This window comes from Pristiophorus japonicus, chromosome 1 (genome assembly GCF_044704955.1).
Source record: "Pristiophorus japonicus isolate sPriJap1 chromosome 1, sPriJap1.hap1, whole genome shotgun sequence".
Lineage (NCBI taxonomy): Eukaryota > Metazoa > Chordata > Chondrichthyes > Pristiophoridae > Pristiophorus > Pristiophorus japonicus.
In genome coordinates, this window is record NC_091977.1 from 133,517,613 (window position 1) to 133,538,264 (window position 20,652).

Sequence of the window (20,652 nt, forward strand, 5' to 3'; positions counted from 1 at the left end):
TTAAATTACTGGAGGCAAAAAGCAGCACCTCCTTCCCCTTCTGCTCCAAATTCCCACTTTAATACTCTGTTTTGAAGCACTGTGTGCATCAGCAGATATTGGTTACTTTTATACTCCTTGGAGCCACACCCAAGTTACAAGGGCTGACTCAGCTCCCTGTTCACAGTAATTAGTACCTATTCAAGACAAACAAAGCTGACTGACAATTAACTGCTACTGACAGGTGATTGGAGCATGGGCAGATACAGCAGGAGCGGCGAGATCGGGGCAAAGGAGCGGCAAGATACTGTAGAGGGACACGATGGGGGCCCAGGAGAGGCGTGAGTTCAGGTCCAGGGGCCAGCCCACACTGCGATGTGTGCGCACCAGGTCCATGCAGCAGAGCAGGTCTCCAGTCGTCTTGGATAACCCTTGCCACTGGACCAAGACCGAGCTCTGTCAAGCCAGTGTGGTGGCTGGTGTGCAATGGCCACCACACGTTATAAAAATCCACGCACAGGCATCTTCCACCCTTCAGGATGTAGTTCTGGACTGGGAATATCAGGTCCTTCATTGAAACACCTGTGAACGCATCCTTTTTTGCCGTGGAAGCAAGTCATCCTCGTTTCGAGGGACTGCCTATGAAGATGATGATGATGATGATATGATGCGATTGATAGGGGGTTAGTGCTGAACGGGCTAATGGGAATCAAGGTAGACAAGTCCCCTGGTCCTGATGAAATGCATCCCAGGGTTTTAAAAGAGATGGCGGAAGTTATAGCAGATGCATTCGTTATAATCTACCAAAATTCTCTGGACTCTGGGGAGGTACCAGCGGATTGGAAAGCAGCTAATGTAACGCCTCTGTTTAAAAAAGGGGGCAGACAAAAGGCAGGTAACTATAGGCCGGTTAGTTTAACATCTGTAGTGGGGTAAATGCTTGAAACTATTAAGGAAGAAATAGCGGGACATCTAGATAGGAATAGTGCAATCAAGCAGACGCAGCATGGATTCATGAAGGGGAAATCATGTTTAACTAATTTACTGGAATTCTTTTGAGGATATAACGAGCATGGAGGATAGAGGTGTACCGATGGATGTGGTGTATTTAGATTTCCAAAAGGCATTCGATAAGGTGCCACACAAAAGGTTACTGCAGAAGATAAAGGTACGCGGAGTCAGAGGAAATGTATTAGCATGGATAGAGAATTGGCTGGCTGACAGAAAGCAGAGTCGGGATAAATGGGTCCTTTTCGGGTTGGAAATCGGTGGTTAGTGGTGTGCCACAGGTATCGGTGCTGGGACCACAACTGTTTACAATATACAGATGACCTGGAAGAGGGGACAGAGTGCAGTGTAACAAAATTTGCAGATGACACAAAGATTAGTGGGAAAGCGGGTTGGGTTGTGTAGAGGACAGAGAGGCTGCAAAGAGATTTAGATAGGTTAAGCGAATGGGCTAAGGTTTGGCAGATGGAATACAATGTCGGAAAGTGTGAGGTCATCCACCTTGGCAAAAAAAAAACAGTAAAAGGGAATATTATTTGAATGGGGAGAAATTACAACATGCTGCGGTGTAGAGGGACCTGGGGGTCCTTGTGCATGAAACTCTTTTGGAGTTCACCTGCAAAACATAAAACATTAAACTGTGCCACCCGACCTGGGTGACACTCCAGACATTTACAAGGCCCTTTTTTTTCCCCCCTTTTTTTTTTTTGTTTGTTTTTTTCTTTTTTTGGTTTTTTTTTGGGCACTAAATTCACAATTTTCCCCAGTGCCCCCTATAAAAGGGAAGGGGGACACTAAAAGCACCGGCAATGAAAACAAATTAAACTTTAAAACGTAAAATCAAATTAAAATTTGGTTGCCGGGCGTGATGATGCACTCCAGTCCCTCCGGTGCCCACTTCTCGTCCTTGTGCATGAATCCCAAAAAGTTAGTTTGCAGGTGCAGCAGGTAATCAGGAAGGCGAATGGAATGTTGGCCTTCATTGCGAGAGGGATGGAGTACAAAAGCAGGGAGGTCCTGCTGCAACTGTATAGGGTATTGGTGAGGCCGCACCTGGAGTACTGCGTGCAGTTTTGGTCACCTTACTTAAGGAAGGATATACTAGCTTTGGAGGGGGTACAGAGACGATTCACTAGGCTGATTCCGGAGATGAGGGGGCTACCTTATGATGATAGATTGAGTAGACTGAGTCTTTACTCGTTGGAGTTCAGAAGGATGAGGGGTGATCTTATTGAAACATTTAAAATAATGAAAGGGATAGACAAGATAGAGGCAGAGAGGTTGTTTCCACTGGTCGGGGAGACTAGAACTAGGGGGCACAGCCTCAAAATACGGGGGAGACAATTTAAAACCGAGTTGAGAAGGAATTTCTTCTCCCAGAGGTTTGTGAATCTGTGGAATTCTCTGCCCAAGGAAGCAGTTGAGGCTAGCTCATTGAATGTATTCAAGTCACAAATAGATAGATTTTTAACCAATAAGGGAATTAAGGGTTACGGGGAGCGGGCGGGTAAATGGAGCTGAGTCCACGGCCAGATCAGCCATGATCTTGCTAATGGTGGAGCAGGCTCGAGGGGCTAGATGGCCTACGCCTGTTCCTAATTCTGATGTTCTTATGTTCTTATTCTCCCAAATTGCTCGCAGCAATATCCAGGTTAAAATCTATCTACTAACCGTGAGTTTCCGATATTGCACAGAATAAGTTAAGGGTGCAGTCGGACACTTTTGGTCGTAACGATAGGGGCTAGAAATTTGGGTTTTGAGAGATTTTGCCCATTTTTGGGCGATAATGGCGGAATTTATTCTTTACTGCCGGGGTACCGTTATTGACGGACCGAGCAAAATGCGGCAAACAGTGATTGGTGATAGCGATAGTGATAAATCCGGTGTTGCATAACTGAATTTTGCATTGGAGCCAAAATTTGCGATCGAAAAATAAACGGGCATGTGCACATTTTTTTTTCCCCCCGATTTTTTTTAAAACCATTTTTTTCTTCTTCTCGCATTTCTGGTCACCTGTCAGGGAGCGTCGCACATGTGCGGTACACCCAGGGCTGAATCAGACATTTTCAGATAGCAGGCACGATGAAAGAAGAAGGATTGGAGGAGACAGAGAAAAAACATTCCGTAATGCGGCGAATGAGGCCCTTATCACAGTTGTGGGGAGGAGATTGGGGGGGGGGGGGGGAAATTTAAATAGAAGGGGTGCAAATAAACCCCTCCAAATGGTTCTTGGGCATCCTTGGACTAGCATTTCCGAGGGGTCTTTCGAGGACGACATCAGAAGGACCTACACCTAGTGCCGCAAGAGGTTCAATGATCACTGCGGAGCTGTCAGAGTAACATTTTTATTGATGCACTCCTTAAATACTTAAGTTATAAATCTGACACATGTTGGTATCGGTAGTGTTGTGCCTTATTTGCCATGAATGATCATTACACATTATTAAGACTGCTTTCTGAGATCTTAAAAGATGTTTCTGCTTTTCAATGTCTTCCTCATGAACCCACGTGCAACTTCTAGGGCCAATAAACAGTGCACTATATTAAATGAACACAGCATGTACAAGTGCTTTGATAACTATTTGTGTGCGCCACAAGAGCAGGAGGACCCTTGGTAACCATTCCCATTGTCATCTTTGCAGGGAAAGATGTCCCACAACCACAGGGAGCAGCGGTGGACAGGCGGTGGTCCAGCCAGAACCATGCCTCGGACAGACCTGGAGGAAAGAGTGGCTGGTTTGATCGGTGCCTCAGGGAGGTTAATTACCCATGGGGGTGCTGAGCCCCTGTTCGAAACTGAGGTTAAGTCCTGCAAAATCCCTGGGCTGAGTTGGGGCAATGTGATGTAGTGTCTGTGGACTAGGGTTGGGGCAATGTGATGCAGTGTCCCTCGACTACATATAATGCAGTAGCGGTGGTCCTTCAAAATGAACCTGTGCTATGTGACCTTACTCACGTGACCCTTCGCCTCCCTTGCTGCTAACCACTCGTCTGTTGTTTTCTATTTCCAGATGAAGAGTCGCATATGCTTGAATGGAAGCCTCCACCTCAGTCCGTCATGTGGGGGTAGAGAAGGGGAACGAGGGCGACGCAGACGACGAGGAACCTCCACGGGAGGAACAAACTGATCAACCTATTCTGGAGGGGTGGAGGGTGATGCACTCGACACCTCTTTTTGTTGCAGCCATTAGCTCGTCAGAGGAAGAAACATTCTCGGGCTTTTGAGCCATCCGAGGCCGCGGGTACAAGTGCTGCTCAGCAACGCACCACTGGGGTTGAATCCTGTATGCCGCCTCTCCGGAGGATGAGTCGGCAAAGCCAGTCTGCTGACAGACAGGCAGACGCGCACCCGGACATGGTGGGACTGTCCAGGGAGAGCACCCAGCTCACCAGACAGCTCCTGGGTAGTATTCCCACAAGCATTGTGACACTATCCGCGAATATGAGGGAGGGCATGTCGCAGATTGTCAGTGCGAGTCACGAAACCACCGAGGCGGTCAATGCCCACGCGCATTTTATGGTCTCGATCTTTGACACTACAGTCCCCAGTGTCACACCCAGACTGACATCACCGGTGAGTGGTGAAGCTGAGCAAGAGGTTCATCCCTCAAAAATCAGGCCTTCCATACCCAGAGCTTCTCCAGTGGATCCACACATGGCATCTCCATTGTCTCTCCCCCCACCCCCCAAATAAGCAGGACTCTGGCCGCCATGCTGCATGAACTCTTGGTGCGAGGGAGATGGGGCTGCAGGTAAAAGACGTTAGATGCAGGGGTTGTTGTTTCGTTGTTGACATTTTATAAAAGTTTTAAAAGTTTCCCAATTCACAATAATGTTTAATAAATTTTGTTCCACTTTTGAGATGTTTAAATTTTATTCAAGTTCAATCTTATTCAAAGTTACAATGTTTAATTAATCTTATTCAAGCTACTTATGTTTAATAAAATTCTTTTGTTTGCCTTAACCATTCCTGTGCAGTGTCTCATTTGCAGAATAAGAGGAGGAATAGTCAACATGCTGGGATAGAGTGGCCAGGCAACGGTCAAATGTACCGTTCACTCCAAGTAAAAAGTGTTGAATTATGAGCTGCTGACGTAAGCCTTTTGAAGTGGCAAAAGCTCCATGAGGCCTCCCCTGTGGTGGTGGTGGGGGTAGTGGCATGGGTTAATCGCCAAGCTCCTCATTCTTATCCTCCCCTCTCTCCAGAGGTGGTCCTGCAGTCCCCAGTGGTAAATCCTGTTCCCTCATGATGGCTAAATTGTGTAGCATGCAGCACACCACAATGAACTCAGAGACCGGTTGAGGGGAGTATTGCAGCCAGCCTCCAGAGTGGTCCAGGCATCGGACGATGTTGCGTGTGGCTATATGGCTGTCATTATAGCGATGCTTGGCTTGTGTCTGGAGGATTCGGAGAGGGGGGCTTCATGAGCCAGGTGGCAAGGCCGTAACCTTTGTCCCCCAGCATCCAGTTCTGGCATTGTGGCGGACACTCGAACAGGCATGAGACACTGCTCTCACGCAAGATAAAACATCATGGATGCTCCCTGGAAATTGGGTATTGACTGTCATGATGCGCTGAGTATGGTAGCAGATGATCTGTACGTTCAGGAAGTGGAATGCCTTTCGGTTTCGATAAGCCTCTGCATTGAGTAAAGGTGCTCACAGGACGATGTGCGTACAATGAACGGCAGCCTGAACCTTGGGGAAGCCAGTAATTCTTCCAAATCCTATAGCCTTCTCATTCTGTGCCTCTTTGGTCATTGGGGACTTTATAAAGTCTATCCTGCGTGCGTAGAGCGTAGTGGTCACTTGGCGAATGCAGCGATGTGTAGCGTACTGCGCAATGGAGCAGATGTCCCCTGCTGATGCCGGAGGCATAGAAGTGCTGCAGTCATCTTCACCTCGATGGGCAGTGGAATCCTGTTGCTGCTAGTTGGCTGTAGGTCTGCCTTTATGAGCTGGCATATATCTGTGACCACATCTTTTCGGAAGCGCAGCTTTCTAATCCACTGTGCCTTATAGAGCTGCAGGTAGGAGCGCTGTCCCTGTAAACTCGTGGGGGGGCAAGGCCTCCTCCCCATATGTCTGTGAGCTTTTTGATTTACGCTCAAAATGCTCATCAATAAGCCTTCTTCCAGCTCGATGCTGCATACAAAAAGCAGCCAGGACTAATGGCCGACATAGTATAGCCCCCATTATTTGTTTACTTTTTTTTTTTAATGCCTTAAATATCTTTTAAAACAAACTATAAACTCACATAAAACTTCACTGCTTAAAACACAATCTTCCTTCTCCAAATCGTGTGATGTACTGGTGCGCCCTGGATCCGACCGTTTCTTGCGGGCAGGCGATAAAATGGCCGATATCGCTGAATTTACCGCCTATGGCGGTAGCGCAGCATTGCATGTCGATTGACGTCATAAAAACGGTTTATAAAAAATTTTAAAAATGAAAAGAAAATCGGGCAGGTGATAACTTTTAGCACCGGCATGAAACCACTGCCAAAATTTCTGCCCGGGCACAAAATATTGTGCAACTCGTTTACTGTCCCCAAAAAATATCACTTCACCCTGGTGGAAAAACGGTCGCAAACCTGACGAATTTCTAGCCCTAGATGTCGAATTTGGAGGAATTCTGCCGCTTGTACTGCAACTGTTTGGCCAGCAGACCACTCCGCCTGTATATACAGCGGAACCTGGTGAGGGGAGAGGAGAGCAGAGGACGGAGAGCTTGAGCCGGGGGATCTGCGCTCAGCGATCCCAGTCTCTCCCTTCTCAGCAAACGAGGACCCGGGGTCAGCGGCAGCTGCTGCCCTCATTGTGCAGATGGTCTGGGCCGGAGCCACCAGTTTTTTCAGCTCGATCCCACCTTGCATTTTTCCTTTAAAAAAATCCTGGTGGTTATTTAGGGCGAACCCTGAGGTGATTGCAGCCCTCTGATTGAGAACCCGAGCCAGATAATGGGTACTAGGAGCTGCTATTAATTCGTATAGTGAACTCTACAAACTCACCAGAGAGTGCTTTGCCGCAACCTTCCTGGTTTGGCACCGGTCAGGCCCAGAGGGTGCTGGACCACAGACGTCCAACCTGTATCAGTTTCATTGCTCTTTTCTGCACTACCTCCAATGATGATGTGTGACAATCAGAATAGTGCCAGTACTCCAGAGGTAGTCATTCATACCAGTGCTTTTTATAAATTCATCACCTCCTAGGATCTGTGCTCTGTTCTTGCTGTATAACCCAAGTTCCAGTTAGCTTTCCTTATTGCTGCTGTACACTGCACTGTTGACTTCAGTGAGCTATCAACCAGTACCTCCAGATCCCTCTCTGGTGTTGTGTCCTGTAGATTAAAGCCATTTAAATTTATATTCTACATTTAATTCCCTGACTTAGCCTTACGTATTATCTTGCATTTATCCAAATTAAATCAATTTGCTACTCATCAGCCCACCTTCCCAACATAACTCATTATTTGTCCATGCCAACGGCTTGAACCACCCCACCATCTAATTTGGGTTTTCACAAAACTTAGCTATGTTCGGTCCACAACTCGAAATCATTTATATGCTTGTGTTCCAAGGAAAACAGACCCAGCATCTCCCATCTTTCCTCATAGCCAAAATTCTCCAGTCCAGGCAACATTCTTGTACCCTTTCCAGTACAGTCACTAGGTTGTTACCTAATAACTGACCTATTAGCAGCCCTGCTCATGTGGCTTCCTTGACCAATGGTTATTTACTTATTAAAAACACAAAACAGTAAGTAATACTCTATCTTTACAAAACCTTTGAAAATTCTGTTGCAAATTTTACAAAACAATCAGTTGTCAACACAGGAACGCGGACATCCATCAGTTGGATGTATATAGGATTTAATTTATTTTTAAAGGTTTATTTTCTTTAAACAAGTACATGCAAATACATCTTCAATATTCATCTGCTGGGCATTATCTGAAGAGTTGCGAATGGCACTGAACACCAGTGAACATCCCCACTTCTGACCTTATAAATGGAGGGGAGGTCACTGATGAAGCAGCTGAAGATAGTTAGGCCTAGGACACTGCCCTGAGGATGACTGACCTCCAACAACCACAACCATTCTTATCTAATCTAGCCATCTAATCGTAGCCAGTTAATCACCTGCCATGGCTTCTCACCCTGCTCCTGCACTGTCACCTCTGGTGTCCAAGGATCTATTCTTGGTTTCCTCCTGTTTCTCATCAACATGTTGCCCCTCGGTGACATCATCCGAAAACAGTGTCAGTTTCTGCACGTACGCTGATGACACCCAGCTCTATCTCATCACCTCTCTCGACCCCTAAATTGTCAGACAGCTTGTCCGACTGGATGAGCAGAAATTGCTGAGGGAGTGTTGTTCTGTCAGAAGTTCCATCTTTCGGATGTGACATTAAACAGAGGCCCCGTCTGCTCTCTCAGATGGGCGTAAAAGATCCCATGGCACGATTTCAAAGAAAGCAGGAGAGCTATCCACGGTGTCCTGGCTAATATTTATCCCTCAACAAAACAGATTATTTGGTCATTATCACATTCTTGTTTGTGGGAGTTTGCTGTGTGCAAATTGGCTGCCATGTTTCCCACATTACAACAGCGACTGCACTCCAAAAGTATTTAATTGGCTGTAAACGCTTTGAGACGTCCGGTGGTCATGAATGGCGCTATTTAAATCCAAATATTTTTTTTTGTCCTGGAAGTTCCTGTAAGCCAACTCTTCAAAAAGCGCAGCGCTCGCTACAGACCATCTGGGACCTGGGTGAACAGGGAAAGCAACTGTGTATCTCCTTAACCAAAAGATTGAAGAATCATTAATGAGCAGAGTCTGAATCAAGAAGTGTCAGTTGGAATACTGAATTCAATGTCCAATCAGATACTGAAAGTTAAAAACAGAGGGGAAGAAAGATGGGATTAATGGAGACACAAACAAAATGTAAAAAAAAAATCAAATTTTTTTAATCCCAATAATGAGACTCCACAATTGTTAAAAATTAATTTTCAGTGCCAGAGAGGTTGTTTGGCAGCACTCAAGACTTATCACACCGTTAAAACTGTACTTGCACTTGAATGGTCAAGCCCTAACGTTTTTCTGGTGAGTTTAGTGTGTGTATATATCAGCCAAGTGCACAACTTCACACCTTTCCAAGTATTTGAATGGTGAGTCTCACGGCAGGATGCTGTTATCGGGCAACTTCTGGAGCAGGGCAGCGACGTCCGTATTTCCCTTGATACCCTTACCGAACAAAATTTATCAATCTCAGCCTTGAAAATTTAAATTGGCCGAGTATCCAAAGTCTTTTGGAAAAGAGTTCCAGAATTCCACTATCTTGTGAAAAAGAGCTTCCAAATTTAACTTGTAAATGGCCTAGCTTTAATATTAGTATTATGCCCTCTTGTTCTGGATTACCCCCTGGCCAAACCAGGAAAAAAATGTTTCACTGTATCGACCCTTTATCATTTTAAACACCTTGATTAGATCACCCCTCAATCTTCTAAACTCAAGGGAAGACAAGCCAAGTTTATGCAACCTGTCCTCATAATTTAAACTCTCTAAGCCCCAGTATCATTCTAACGAATCTAGATTGCACCCACTCCAAGAATATATCCTTCCCGCAGTGCAGTGCAGTGCCCAAAACAGAACATAGTACTCCAGATGGGATTGGAACATGGCTCTATACAACGGAGCATAAACTTTCTTCCCTTTGTATTCCAAATCCCTTGTGATAAAGGCTAGCATTCCATTAGCTTTTTTGATTGCTTTTTGTATCAGTCTGCTAGATTTTAATAATGTTTTGTGAACTTGAGACTCTGAAATCTCCTCTACAGCTCCTAATTTCTCACCATTTAGAAAATAGTCTTGATTTATCTTTCTTCAGTCCAAAGTGGATTGTCTCACACTTGCCTACATTGAACTCCATTTGCCATAGTTTTGCCTACTCACTTAATTTCCTGTTCTCATCTGCACTACTTAGTGTCATGCACATGCATAGAGCTCCCATTTTCTCCAACAAAGAGCAACACTGACTCAGAACAATAAAACTGGTTTACGGGCTCACGTTACTCTAAATAGGTACTGGTCTCAAAATGGTAGTTGTAGTATACAAGACCACCAGACAATGGTAAATTCTCAATATTTGAAAAGCCTTTTTAAAAGGTTGAACAATAAAAGTATAATGGCTCTCTAAGTGAACCAATACAAAATTTGTATATTACACAACAATGAATGCTAGTCTATACTTATTGTAAACTAAACTTAATATTCAAATTGTTTAGAACATGACTTACATGCAGCACTAAAAATTAAATGGAGAGATAGTATGGAAGCACAGAAGCGTATTCTGGTAAAATGGAATACCAACTTACAGCATACAATATATTTGCCCAGAATTTGTGGTCAGGATGACGGTGAACTGGCTGTGTTAGTCATCATTCCGCCTTTGAAACGGACTGCAACTTCAGGATTTGACACATGCGGAAATTCTGAAGTTGCAATCTGTCAATGGCAGCTCTGAAACAGTATGTGTTGTGCCACCCCCACAGAGCTGACAAATCAGTGAATTCTCATAAATCATTGAAGGAAACGAAAACTTTGGCTCTTCACAGTAAGCACGGTGTTAAATTCCTCACTAAAAGTTAGACTCAAAAGGGATAAAGTGTAACTAGGGTTTTAACAGCTTACTGACTTCTAGGCTCAGTATTTGTTTAGCAAACTAATTTTAATTTTGTGCAGTGTGAAATGTGTCCATTTTAATAAAAATGTAAATTAAGAAACTTTTCAAAAAACATTTTTAAAAAATGTTTTAAAGTTTGTCCATTTTTATTTCAGTTTATTATACGAGAGCCCCAATCTTTCTTTGGCTCTCAAACTATTTTTTAAAAAGTTAAAATTTTAAGAGTTTACTCACTTCCTTGTTCGCTGTCTGAGAATTCTGCCTTTTGATTAGCTGCTCAGTCAGCCTGTTGATGTCACAGCAGTTTGGACAAGGGAATCCCCATTACAGACTGTTGAATTGAACTGAAGGTTGAAAACCCCAAACCTCTCGACAGAGGGATTGCAAGATCGTTGTATGGAACATAGTTCCGGGCTAGTAGTAAACACCTTCACTGCATTGCTGACCGGAAATTCCTGGCCATTGAGTAGAACAGGCCTATATTCTCTGCAGTTCAGAAGAATGAGGGGTGATCTGATTGATACATATAAAATTCTTAGAAGGCTTGATAGGGTAAATGCTGTTTCCCCTGGCTGGAGAGTCTAGAACTAGGGGTCAAGAAGTCAGCCATTTAGGACTGGGGTGAGGAGTAATTTCTTCACTCAATGTTGTGAATCTTTGGAATTCTGCAGCCCAGAGGGCTTTGGATGCCAAGTTGTTGAGTATATTCAAGACTGAGATTGGCAGATTCTTAGGTATAGGGCAAGAAAGTGGAGTTGAGGTAGAAGTTTAGCCGATTGAATAGTGGAGCAGGCTCATGGGGGCATATGGCCTACTCCTGCCCCTATACGAATCATTATAAACACACAGGTTGTGGGCATCGCGGGAGAGACCAGCATTTATTTATCATCCCTAGTTGCCCTGAGAAGGTATGTGGTGGGCTACCTTCACAAAACACTGATAGCAGTTTGATAAAACTGAGGGGCTTGCTGGAAGGCAGTTAGGAGTCAACCATATTGAACTGGAGTCAATTAGGCCAGACTGGGTGAAGACAGCAGCTCATCAGCTGCTGAAACCCTTATCCATGTCTTTGTTACCTCTAGACTTCACTACTCGAACGCACTCCTCGCTGGCCTCCCACATTCTACCCTACGTAAACTTGAAGTCATCCAAAAGTCGGCAGCCCATGTCCCAACTCGCACCAAGTCCCGTTCACCGATCACCCCTGTGCTTGTTGACCAATATTGAAACATAGAAAATACATGCAGGAGTAGGCCATTCGGACCGTCGAGCCTACACCACCATTCAAGAAGATCATGGGTGATCATGCAACTTCAGTACCCCATTCTTGCTTTCTCTCCACACTCCTTGATCCCTTTAGCCGTAAGGGCCACATCTAACTCCCTTTTGAACATATCTAACAAACTGGCCTCAACAACTTTCTGTGGTAGAGAATTCCACAGGTTCACAATTCTATGAGTGAAGAAGTTTCTCCTCATCTCAATCCTAAACGGCTTACCCCTTATCCTTGGACTGTGACCCTTGGTTCTGGACTTCAACATCGGAACATTCTTCCTGCATCTAACCTGCCCAATCCTGTCAGAATTTTATATGTTTCTATGAGATCCCCTCTTATTCTTCTAAATTCCAGTGAATACAAGTCTAGTCGATCCAGTCTTTCTTCCTGTCAGTCCTGCCATCCCAGGAATCAGTCTGGTGAACCTTCGCTACGCTCCCTCAATAGCAAGAATGTCCTTCCTCAGATTAGGAGACCAAAACTGTACACAGTATTCAAGGGGTGGCCTCACCAAGGCCCTGTACAACTGCAGCAAGACCTCCCTGCTCCTGTACTCAAATCCCCTCACTATGAAGGCCAACATGCCATTTGCCTTCTTCACCACCTGCATACCAACTTTCAATGACTGATGTACCATGACACCCAGGTCTTGTTGCACCTGCCCTTTTCCTAATCTGTCATCATTCAGATAATATTCTGCCTTCCTGTTTTTGCCACCAAAGTGGATAACCTCACATTTTATCTACATTATACTGCATCTGCCATGCATTAGCCCACTCACCTAACCTGTCCAAATCCTCCTGCAACCTCTTAGCATCCTCCTCACAGCTCACACTGCCACCCAGCTTAGTGTCATCTGCAAACTTGGATATATTACATTCAATTCCTTTGTCTAAATCACTAACACATTGGCTCCGGGTTAAGCAATGCCTCGATTTCAAAATGTTCATCCTGGTTTACAATTCCCATCATGGCCTCGTCCCGTTCTATCTCCGTAATTGCTCCCCCCCCCCCACAGATATCTGTGCTCGGCCCTTTTGAGCATCACGGATTATAATTGCTCAACCATTGGTGGCCGTGCCTTCAGCTGCCTGGGGCCCAAGCTCTGGATCTCCCTCCCTAAACCTCTCTACTCTCCTTAAAACCTACCTCTTTGACCAAGCATTTGATCATCTGCTGTAATTTCTTCTTGTGGCTCAGTGTCAAATTTATACATTTTTTTCTCATAACACTCCTCTGAAACATCTTGGGACATTTTACTATGTTAAAGGCTTTATATAAATACAAGTTGTTGTTGTGGTTTCTTTTCCAAAAGCAGCAGTTCTCAGTAGAGACTGTTGGAGTGGGGCAATTTCAGCCCCTATATATTTCTATGTATGGTTCTGGGTTATTTAGACTAATTGGGTTCAATCCTATCTGTGCAATGTTTTATTAAGGTAAAGGGGTTATCAAATTACAGTTGTTGTGTGCAGAGGGAGCTTCCGGTTGTTACTATTGGGCCCAACATCCCCCAGCTATGGAAAACAGGAAATATCAGCAAGGATTCTTATTTAATCCAATGGTCCTAGCAGGAAATTGAGCATGTGTGGATGGACAATAAGAACATGAATTTTGCTCGGATGTGATACTTGCCCAATTGAAGGACAAAATGTGCTAAACAAATGCAAAGTATTTTTCCTTTAATGGTTGAATGATTATTGACCCTCACTGTCTATGCTCACACAGAAAGAATAGCCATTTCAGAGGTACTGTAGAATGGCTGGATCCATATCCCGGCACAAGTTAATACCTTTGGGAGAGATAGAAAGTAAATAAAATTGATCTCTTTCCTCAAGCCAAAAATATAGCTATGAAAGGCATATTCTAAAATATTTTATTTTCTAGCATGTTTCCATTTTATAAATAACAATCTCTTACCAGTGTGAATAAACACTACAAATAGGCCAGCAGTCTGTTAATGCTTTGCATAGGAGAGGTTTGGACATGTTGTGCAAGTGTTACAATTATTTTAAACGGCATTAAAATGTGTTTTGTATGAATACGTCATTTTGCCATTATCTATCATCTCCCTACATTCATGTGATCATTCAAAATTGGGGTCAGATGTGAAGAAAATAAATGGATCACGCAGCTTACATCTCCTCTGATTAGCATTAATGATTTTTCTTGGTTTACAAACTGAAGCAGTGATGGAAAAGACTCAATAAATTGTACCATCATCTCTCAGAAAAGCTAATTACTGAAATACAGCAAGAATATTTTCATATTTTTATTTCAGTAGAAAATATACATGTACAATGAAAAAGAAATATCACACTTGGAATCAAAGATTTTTTTGTACATATTTGAGAAGTTGCTAGTCAGTTGCAGTTTACTCCAAAACCATTGTTGAATTGATTATAATCCACATCCTCTATGCATAACAGCAAATGGGCATTCCATAGTCAATGGCCTAGAAATTTGTTTGCCCCTGAAAATGGGCGTGGGGACCACCATGCACCAGGAACCTGCACCAAAACAACAAACTTTGTGCTGCCTGCTCTTTTGCACGATGTGGCGTTCAGCTCAGCACTGAATTCACTTAAAGGCAATCTGCATCTCTTAAAAGGGGAAAGTGCAGTCTGCCTGCAGAGCATCATTCAACTACCTGAGGAAGACAGTGCAAAAAATCCAAGCATGATGGCACAAGGGAGGAGAGAGCGTGCACAAAGATTCTCTGATGAAGCACTGGAGGCCTTGGCACAGGAAATCAATAGGGGGAAGAGAGGTAGTCTTTCAACAGGGAGCTAGAAGACCCTACAGGCAACAGATCAGAGTGCACTGGGTGCAGATAGCCACTATAGTGAATGCTAGTAGTGTAGCAGAGGACCTGGATGCAATACAGAAAAAAGTTCAACAAGCTTGCATGACTGATCAAGGTTGGTGAATTCATTTTCAAATGCCATATCCAAAAACTGCGACACTAGCCTCACACACGGCTCAATGCACCACACCCTCATCACTTACCTACTAACAATCTCTACCAAATATGAGGCACACTCACATTCATAACTTCATCTCACCCTCACACACTTACCACTGCTGCAAGCATCACACCCACATATCACAACTTTCACACACCGTCAGCTATTCAACTATGACAAGCACCTCATCAAAACACATTGCACCACTCACTGACACCTCCCTTTTTCTTGCAGGAAAGGTGGCGCATAACCAGCAGAACTTAACTAGTAGGGGGCAGGCTCGCCTGTATCAACTCAATCCCTCGGAGGAGACAGTGCTGGCCATTCTTGGGGGCATGGCTGAGCCCATGGTCAGCAGCAGGGCTGAGAGTACAAAATGCCGGTATCCTTATAAGTTATCCTCCTTCTCACATCCCACTTCCTCCTCAGGTGTCCACAAAGCCATGTGGGTGCAGTCGATCGTGCCTTGCACCATGGGGGAAAACCAGATATCCTGGCAAAGTCATGTGTGCGCATCACCTGCTTCTCTCTGGTCAGAGAAGACAATGAAGTCCCCTCTCCTGGCATAGAGTGTCCGTCACCTCTCATGCAGCAGTGGATGGCGGTCTGGGAGATGTTACAGATGCCTAAACAGGCACTACGCAATCAAATTTTTAGCTCCTTATGTCTTGGTATATGCAAGGAGTCTCAATGATTTGAATGTGTTAACATATTTTAATTGCAAAAACATTAGCATTGGCCTCAACAGAAGCACTTCATGATAACCCGCATATTTATCATACCGTTGACTCTGGAAAATTGATAGTTTGTCACCTTGTTTGGCTGAATACAAGTGTCTGAGAGTCTGGCCTTATGCCTTTGAGTGACAGCTGTATTTGTTTGCATAAATGCCACTTTGATTCCCTTTATCCTGACAGATTAAAGGTGGCCTCGTGGAGCATGGTGGGCCATACAAATCCACATTTATGAGTTTATAGCATAGATGCTAGTCCATTTTAGTATTATCAGTAGAGTTAGCAATATGTTTTATTTTAGATCAGAGAAAAAAAACTCAGCTTAAAAATATTATGTAAAAATACATCAAAACTGTTTTATTTACTCTTGTTACTATTTATCCTCCATGGTGTAATAAGTGTGTTTATTCATTCATTATCTGAAGCCTAGGAAATCTTAATCAGGTTCACATCATATTCACTATACTTGAAGTAACAAGGTTTTCCGTTCAACATCTAGGTAATGCTACATTCTTAGATATTGTGTATAAAGTCACACCAATTAATATGGAGCGAGGACTCACTTACAGAAGCAGCGGTCTTTGGCACAAAGTACGAGAAATTCTGGGAAAAGCCTAAAAAAAACAAAAGGGGAAAACACTTTGCAAATTAGCACATTCACCATTAGTCATTTATTGTAATGTGTAGTAATCATGAAAAACATGTGACAATTTATAGGAAATCGGTTTTAATTTCAGTAGACCTTGATACATTGCCCCAGAGAACACTTTAATAACAGCTGGCACAGAAAGCAATATAAAAATACTTCCTTGCTTTTAGTTTGTTTTTATAATTTTGCTGCAGAGCAAGTTTGCTGACCAAAATAAAGGTATTTTTAAGCTTCAGAATTAAATTGTAATAGATCTAGACAAAACTTTTCCAAATTTTAAAACTGTTTATTCAGTAAAAAGAATGATAGTAAGAGAAAGATATTCTGAACAAGGCAATCAAAAGCAGGGAAGGTAACAAAAGACATCCAATAGCCTCAAGTACAACCTGAAGGTATCAAATATTAAAGTAGATCTTTAGTATTAAGATCTTAAGGTTGATCATACAAGCTGACAAGCAGTGTTACTCAGTTGAGTCAATGGGTAGAAGCATTCCTGAAAAAACAGCTGAAATATGAATGGCAGTAGCCTGTTGAACCCAGGTGACCTATTTCAGTTTGTGAAACATGCAGGAGAGCTTACCTTTCTCTAATTTAGCCTCAATGACTGTCCACACCATCAAGACTGATTCTCTTTCTAACAAAAATCTATCTTCAAGTATGAACGACTAGTGCATAAATGGCCAATTTAATTATTTTCCTTTGCTGCTCTTATCAATTTAGAATTAAATGCAAAGATTAAGTCAGCAATATTTCAAAATTACCAAAAGAACTTTCTTCACAGCAGATTTCATAAAAATGTGGTTTTAAAATAGTACTCCAAATATATAAAATTAGTTACTCCAAGCAGTAAATCGGTTTGGTTTCTCTTAGTGTTCCACTTTCTGTAACTGTATTTTGCTTAATCTTTATGTTTCTGCCAAGAGACTTATTTATCATGCTTAACTATATTAAACAACTGCATAGCGTGCAACATTTTCCATAGAGTATATTTGTTGCAGATGCATGCAATACCTTCAAGTATGGTACAGTTAGGAATGTACTGCAAGCATTTCCTGTGGAAATTGTGCATTTGCCAACATTGTGCTACAGCCTTAAGAACATGGCATTTTATGAGGTACAAAATAACAGCCTGCCATCAGAAAACATAAAATCATACATTTTTGGAAATATCTAAATTTAGCTGTACATGTTTGATTGCTTAATTTTAAACTGGCTTTCAGAATTTGCAAAGAGCAGAAGGAAGGTAACAATTAAACTGAGAATAAACTGCACAAAATACTGGTTTTATTTTGATTACCAGAAAATAACCTCTGCAATTCATTATTCAACCAAAGCAAAGCAATGTTTAATCATACAGAAAGGCATCGAACAAATACTGAGTATAAGCAATGCTTGCAGATTTAAAATACCACACAAAGTTAAGAAATTTCTACAAAGGCTCTATTTTAAATTTTCCACTTTATTTAAGATAGTTATGATCATAAGGGAGGTTTAACAAGGCAAGGTACTCATTAAATGGCACGACACTGAAAAGTGTAGAGGAACAAAGGAAGTGCAGGTCCACAGATCCCTGAAGGTAGCAGGCCAGGTAGGTAAGGTGGTTAAGGCGGCATATGGAATATTTGCCTTTATTAGTCGAGGCATGGAATACAAGAGCAAGGAAGTTAAGCTTGAACTGTATAAAAACTACTTCTTTAGGCAGTCCCTCAGAATCAAAGATGACGCTAAAAATGAGTTTTCATGTGATTCATGAGTCCACAGGGACCTACAGTCTCTGTCATAGGTGGGGCAGACGGTGGTTGAAGGAACGGGTGGCTGGGGATGCAGTGTGCTCCTTCCGCTGTTTACGTTTGGTTTCAGCTTGCTCTCGGCATTGAGACTCGAGGTGTTCAGCGTCTTCCTGGATGTTTTTCCTCCACTTTGAGTAGTCTTGGGCCAGGGATTCCCAGGTGCCGGCGGGGATGGTGCACTTTTTCCAAGGAGGCTTTGAGGGTGCCCTTGAAGTGTTTCCTCTGCCCACCTGGGCTTGCTTGCCATGTCAGAGCTCCGAGTAGAGTGCTTGTTTTGAGAGTCTCTTATCGGGCATGTGGACGACATGGCCCATCCAACGGAGCTGATCGAGTGGGGTCAATGCTTCGATGCTGGCTTAAGCGAGAACACAGGCGTTGATGTGCCTATCCTGCCAATGGATGGCAGGATCTTGCAGAGGCAGCGTGGGTGGTACTTCTCCAGTGCTTTGAGGTGCTTACTGTACATTGCCTCAGAGACATGGACTTATAGGAGGGCAGGAATCACTACTGCTCTGTAGACCATGAGCTTGGTGCCGGGTTTGAGATCCTGGTCTTCAAAACACACTCTTCCGCAGGCAACCGAAGGCTGTACTGGCACACTGAAGGCAGTGTTGGACTTAGTCATCGACATCAGCCCTTGTTGACAGCAGGCTCCCAAGGTATGGAAAATGGTCCACGTTGTCCAAGGCCTCGTCATGGATTTTGATAATCGGGGAGCAGTGCTGCGTGGCGAGGGCAGGTTGGTACAGCATCTTTCACTTACGGATGTTTAGTGTAAGACCTAGGCTTTCGTACGCTTCGGTGAAGGCACTGATGATGGCTTGGCGTTCAGCCCCAGAGTGTGCGCAGATGCAGGCATCGCCTGCGTACAGTAATTCAATGACAGAGGATGGGACGACCTTGTATCTGGCTTAGAGGTGGCGGAGGTTGAACAGTTTACCGTTTGTTCTGTAGATTAGCTCCACTCCAGCGGGGAGCTTACTGAGGGAGAGATGGAGCATTGCAGCAAATAAGATCGAGATGAGCGCTGGTGCAATGGCACAGCCTTGCTTCACCCCCAGTCTGAACGTGAATTGGGTCTGTGGTGGATCCACCCGTTGGTCAGGATCACAGCTTGCATGTCGTCGTGAAGCAGACAAAGGATGGTGATGAACTTTTGGGGGCACCCAAATTTGAGAAGGACGCTCACGGTTGAGAAGGCCTTTGTGAGGCCAAAGCACTAAAACATGCCAGAGAAACACTTCTGGTGCGAATACACAATCTCATTTCTCTCATTGATCTGGCTAGAATAGACTGGCAAATGATACTTAAAGGGTTGATGGTGGATAGGCAATGGCAATCAGTTAAAGATCACATGGATGAACGTCAACAATTGTACATCCCTGTCTGGAGTAAAAATAAAACGGGGAAGGTGGCTCAACCATGGCTAACAAGGGAAATTAAGGATAGTGTTAAATCCAAGAAAGAAGCATATAAATTGGCCAGAAAAAGCAGCAAACCTGAGGGCTGGGAGAAATTTAGAATTCGGCAGAGGAGGACAAAGGGTTTAATTAGGAGGGGGAAAATAGAGTATGAGAGGAAGCTTGCCGGGAACACAAAACTGACTTCAAAAGCTTCTATAGATATGTGAAGAGAAAAAGATTTGTGAAGACAAATGTAGGTCCCTTGCAGTCAGATTCAGGTGAATTTATAATGGGGAACAAAGAAATGGCAGACCAGTTGAACAAATACTTTGGTTCGGTCTTCACGAAGGAAGACACAAATAACCTTCCAGAAATACTAGGGGACCGAGGGTCTAGTGAGAAGGAGGAACTGAAGGAAATCCTTATTAGGCAGGAAATTGTGTTAAGGAAATTGATGGGATTGAAGGCCGATAAATCCCCAGGGCCTGATAGTCTACATCCCAGAGTACTTAAGGAAGTGGCCCTAGAAATAGTGGATGTATTGGTGATCATTTTCCAACAGTCTATTGACTCTGGATCAGTTCCTATGGACTGGAGGGTAGCTAATGTAACACCACTTTTTGAAAAAGGAGGGAGAGAGAAAACAGATAATTATAGGCTGGTTAGCCCGACATCAGTAGTGTGGAAAATGTTGGAATCAATTAAAGATGAAATAGCAGCGCCTTTGAAAAGCAGTGACAGGATCGGTCCAAGTCAGCATGGATTTATGAAAGGGAAATCATGCTTGACAAATCTTCTGGAATTTTTTGAGGATGTAACTAGTAGAGTGGACAAAGGAGAACCAGTGGATGTGGTGTATTTGGACTTTCAAAAGGCTTTTGACAAGGTCCCACACAAGAGATTGGTGTGCAAAATCAAAACGCATGGTATTGGGGGTAATGCACTGACGTGGATAGAGAACTGGTTGGCAGACAGGAAGCAGAGATTCGGAATAAATGGGTCCTTTTCAGAATGGCAGGCAGTGACTAGTGGGGTGCCGCATGGCCCAGCTATTTACAATATAGATCAGGGAATTAAGTGTAATATCTCCAAGTTTGCAGATAAGCTGGGGGGCGGTGTGAGCTGTGAGGAGTACGCCAAGAGGCTGCAGGGTGACTTGGACGGGTTAG

At 43.6% G+C, this 20,652-nt stretch overlaps 1 long non-coding RNA gene across 1 annotated transcript in view; it reads right to left on the bottom strand.

Moving 5' to 3' along the window:
* Positions 1-8,763: 8,763 nt before the first annotated feature.
* The window catches only part of LOC139232430 (uncharacterized), a 33,412-nt gene continuing 21,523 nt past the window's right edge, over positions 8,764-20,652 (bottom strand). Inside the window, exons 2-3 of the long non-coding RNA XR_011588008.1 lie at positions 16,205-16,255; positions 8,764-8,873 (exon numbers count right to left, since the gene is read on the bottom strand). This is a non-coding gene — a long non-coding RNA (uncharacterized lncRNA). The remainder of the gene's footprint in view (positions 8,874-16,204; positions 16,256-20,652) is intronic.